Here is a 4,863-nt window from a genome sequence, read left to right on the forward strand (position 1 = left end):
GGCGCCGGGCGGCGGCTGCCGACATCCTGAGCATGGGCGTGGCGTTTCCCATCCGGCACCACCACCCCTGGAGCGAGCTGCCAGCCAACGTGCGGCAGAGTCTTGGAGATCCACAGAGAGAGCACGAAAAGCAGGTTGTCCTGTCGAGTGTCCGCAATCAGTTACGCGACAGAAACAATGTATTAAACATGTCGAGAAAGATGAACGCAAATACTATGAGGAGCTCCTGAAATACAGCCGCGAACACCTCCTGCTGCACCCCTACCACCTGTCGGACATCATGGGGAAGGGCCTGAGGGTGGCGCCCCTCTCCTACTACACCGGGATCATGGAGGACATTAGGGACAGTGAGAAAAGATATGATTCATTGCCCAATTTTACTGCTGCTGGCTGTCTAAGCCTTCTTGGCATAGGAAGAAACCAGTATATTGATCTTATGAATCAGTGTAGGTCATCAAAAAAGTTTTTCAGAAGGAAAACAGCCCGTGATCTTCTGCCGGTGAAGCCCGTGGAAATTGCCTTCGAGGCCTGGTGGGTGGCGCAGGCTGGCTACATCACCGAAGATGACATCAAGAAATGCACTTTACCTGAGAAATGTGCTATTGATGAGATCATCGATTCAGGCCCTCAACTCTCTGGATCACTAGATTACCATGTGGTACATAGTTTATATAACGAAGGATTTATTTATCTGGATGTACCAATATCTGATGACAGTTGTACAGCAGTTCCCTCTCTTGAAGGCTTTGTAATGAATCCAGTACAAGGTGATTATTTTGAAACTCTGCTCTATAAGATATTTGTTTCAATAGATGAGCACACTAATGCTGCAGAGCTTGCAAATGTCCTCAAGATACACTTATCCCTGGTTAAGAATGCTGTTTCAATGTATTGCCGCTTGGGCTTTGCCCATAGGAAGGGACAAGTCATCAATCTGGATCGACTTCATTCATCGTGGAAGAATGTACCATCCGTGAACAGATTAAAGAGCACTTTAGATCTGCAGAAGATGCTCTTATCCTGGGACGGCGGGGAACGATGGAGACCCGTTCAAGAAGCTTCATCGGCTACCAACACTGATACAAACAGCCAAGAAGACCCAGCTGACACAGCCAGTGTGGCAGTGTGAGCCTGTCCACAGAATACACAAAGCGAATTGCTTTCCTGTTTGTCTCAACTCTTATGGTCTTCTTAATGATGGGAAACCTTTCACCAAACTTGAAAAGTCATGCCATCACAATGTTTGAAGCAGGCAAGCTCTCTGATGAGTCTCTGGACAGCTTTCTCATAGAACTGGAAAAGGTTCAGAGCACTGGTGAAGGAGAAACTCTGAGATACTTTGATCATGCGCTTACTTTGAGAAACACCATTCTGTTTCTGCATCATAATAAAGATCTAGTTGCACAAACTGCACAGCCAGACCAACCCAATTATGATTTTCTTCTGGATCTTTTGCGCTGTGAGAGCCTTCTTGCCCTGAACCCCACAACTTGCAGCAGAGTTCTGAACAAAAACTACATGGCGCCCCTCACCAACAAAATCCAGCCCGTCAGCAGCTGTACCCCTCAGCATATTGGACCAGCAATCACAGAAGTCAGTTCTATGTGGTTTAAACTGTACATTTATCATGTCATCGGGCAGGGACCACCATCTCTCTTACTGTCCAAAGGTACAAGACTTCGAAAACTGCCAGATATATTTCAGGGCTATGATCAATTGCTAATAACATCTTGGGGTCATGATCCTAGTGTAGTTCCCACGTCAAAAGTCCTCACAATGTTGATGATGCTTTAACACATTCTGCGGTTTTAATTCAGGGACACGGTTTGCGTGGGATAGAAGAAACTATGCATATACCATTTCCATTTGATGAAACAGAACTACAAGGAGAGTTCACTCGTGTCAATATGGGCATTCATAAAGCATTGCAAACGTTAAGGAACAAAGTGGACTTGCAGCACTTCTGTGGCTACATCACCATGCTGAATGCTTCCAGCCAGTTTGCCAGCAGAAAACTCAATAATGCTTCTGAGAGAGGAGAACCTGATTTAGCTGCAGGCTCAGATGTAAATGGGAGCACAGAGTCATTTGAAATGGTCATTGAGGAAGCAGCTGTAGATTCAGTGATAAAGCAAAATTCTGGCGCCACCACAGAAGCAGACTAGGTTCCTCTTGAGCTGTGTTTTGGAATTCCACTCTGCAGTTCTGAATTAAACAGGAAAGTTTGTGGGAAAATTGCTACACATGGCATTTGCAGGAAAGAGAGCTTTCAGAACCTCTTACATTCCAGTCAAAAACTCTCTCTACAAGTCCTTAACTTTGTTCACTCGTTCCAGGAAGGTGCTTCCATGCTGGATGTCCACATGGAGCTCGGCTTTTCCAGTTTACTTTCACAGCCATCCTGCGCTGACATGGGCATTCCGCTTCCTGCAAGAAACTTGGTGTTTAAATACAGTGTCCTATCAGAGTGGAGTGGCCGGTCACCATCCTTGCCCCTCCTGACTAATCTTCCCCTGCAGTAATTGGTTCCAGCATCCATTGCTCACATTTTCTACCTTTTTCTTTCCTAACATTAGCTTTATGGTGTCAGCCACTAAAAGGCATCCTGTTGCTGAGTGCAATTTCTGCTTCACTGATACGAGAGTTGGGGACACGGTTCTGTTTTCTGGAGTTTTGCACATGATTGCATGTCCTGTTGCAACAAAGTGCTTTTTAGCAGCCAGCACTGCATTTTTTACCTTGAGACAATCTACATTTCTTTTATAAACTGAGGATCTACTTTATAGGCTTTATGATGACTGTTCTATCTATAAGCAGTCTCTATGAATATGGCAGTGGAAATTGTATATGTTAGTTATCAGACATAAATCTTGTTTAATTTTATATTTTGTTACCTGTATTTAGGGGATCAAGGGAAGAGATGGAACTCTTCCTCTGCAAAGGCCTCTTGGCACTTAAAGCAGTAGAACTTGTTACTTATGTAACACCATAAGTATCCCGTGTCAAGAGACAATATGGTGGGCATTAGGAATGTCTGTAATTGTGTGTATCAGCTGCGTGGTTGAAGGCGCACATCAGCACGGTCACATGCCACTCAGCCTTGATTTGTAAGTCTCAACTCGGAAGGTGACTGTCACTGGCATCTCATGAGAAGCTTTAGAAAACTGTTTTGCAACTCTGTTTCTGTGTGGACTTCTGTTGTCTCTCATCTGGGCTTTATGTTTTCACAGAGTCTTCGTGGAAGAAATCGAATTTATCTTCCACTCTTGTAGCTGCAGCTGCTGCACATTTTCACCCTGATTTACCTTGTGATTCTTAGCTCTGATGTTTTCAAACCAAGGATTGTGATTTTGGGTAGAATCACATATTATTAGAAGTAAGGCTATGTCTTCGGTTCAGAACACTTCAGTGATAAGCCTACTTTGAGGACATATTCTTAAGCAGTCTGAATCTTAAATTTATGTGAATACTTTTATAGGATGTTAATATTATACAATGAAATGTATAAAGCAGTGTCAATTTGATTATTGACACATATAACATGTTTACAAATAAACTGTGGTGTTGAACAAGTCATTAAAAAAAGAAATTTTAATATAGTGTATAGTAAAAGGAAAAAATGTCAGAATTTAGTTTTGAGCTACCTCATAGAGAAGGACCTTGGAAAAGACCCTGGGAGGGAGAAAGCAGGCAGTTTAGAAGCAATCAGGAGCCCAGGAAGCAAAGAAGCCTAAGAAAAGTGATAATCTCCAGAAGAGGTCATAGTCTGATTTTACTTTTGTTCCAAGTGAGATAACATCACAAAACACTCACTGAATTTAATGATGGGGAGATAACAGTGATCTAATCAATATTTATTAATATGGATGTCATTTGTGATGCTAGTCATTCTAAGGTGAGGGGGATGGGAGGATATTGAAAATTTTTTTTTAAATTTTATTTTAGAGATGTGGGCCGGGCTCAGTGGCTGGCTCAGCCTGTCATCCCAGCATTTTGTGAGGCTGAGGCAAGTGGATTTCCTGAGCCTGCGGGTCGGAGACTGACCCAAGCAACTTGATGAGACCTTGTCTCTATGATAAATCAAAAATTAGCTGGGTGTAGTAGCACGTGCCTGTAGTTCTGGCTACTTGGAAGGCTGAGGTGGAAGGATAGCCCAGCAGGTTGATGCTGGGGTGGCAGTGAGTGTGCCACTGAACTCTAACCTGGGTGACAGAGTGAGACTCCAACTCAAAAAAAAAAAAGATGTGGAGTACAATTCAGAGTTAGGTATACAAATGATCATTGTACAGGTAGGGTTTGGGCCTCACTTTCGTCCCCAGGGGATATTGTAAAATGATTGCTAATCTTTTCAGGTTTATTTTGAAGACAAAGAAAGGCTGGGAAGAAACTACAAATGAGCTACTACAAAGCAAAGAAATCATCAAGAGAGCAGGGAGACAGCCCACAGAATGGGAGATAATATTTGCCAACTGTATATCTGACAAAGGCTTAATATCTAGGATCTCCAAGGATATCAAACGCGCCTTAAAGAAAAAACAAACAGCCCCATTAAAAAGTCGGCAAAAGACATGAATAGACACGTCTCAAAAGAAGATATATGGGCAGCCAACAGACACATGAAAAAGTGCTCAGCCTCACTCATCATTAGAGAGATGCAAGTCAAAACCACATTGAGATGCCACCTAACCCCCATAAGTGTGACCATCACTAATTAAACAAACAACAGATGCTGGCAAAGTTGTGGAGAAAAAGGAACGCTTCTACACTGCTGGTGGGAATGCAAACTAGTGCACTTCTCTGGAGGACAGTGGCAATTTCTGAAAGAACTAGAAATAAATTGGGTTCAGGGTGAGGTTATTGTTT

The 4,863-nt window shown here is 43.1% G+C and overlaps 1 pseudogene; it reads left to right on the forward strand.

Moving 5' to 3' along the window:
• Positions 1-8: 8 nt before the first annotated feature.
• On the forward strand, positions 9-2,522 carry LOC103249560 (annotated as a pseudogene).
• Positions 2,523-4,863: the final 2,341 nt, after the last annotated feature.

This window comes from Carlito syrichta, unplaced genomic scaffold (genome assembly GCF_000164805.1).
Source record: "Carlito syrichta isolate Samal-C Ts95f unplaced genomic scaffold, Tarsius_syrichta-2.0.1 Scaffold120867, whole genome shotgun sequence".
Taxonomy (NCBI): Eukaryota; Metazoa; Chordata; class Mammalia; order Primates; family Tarsiidae; genus Carlito; species Carlito syrichta.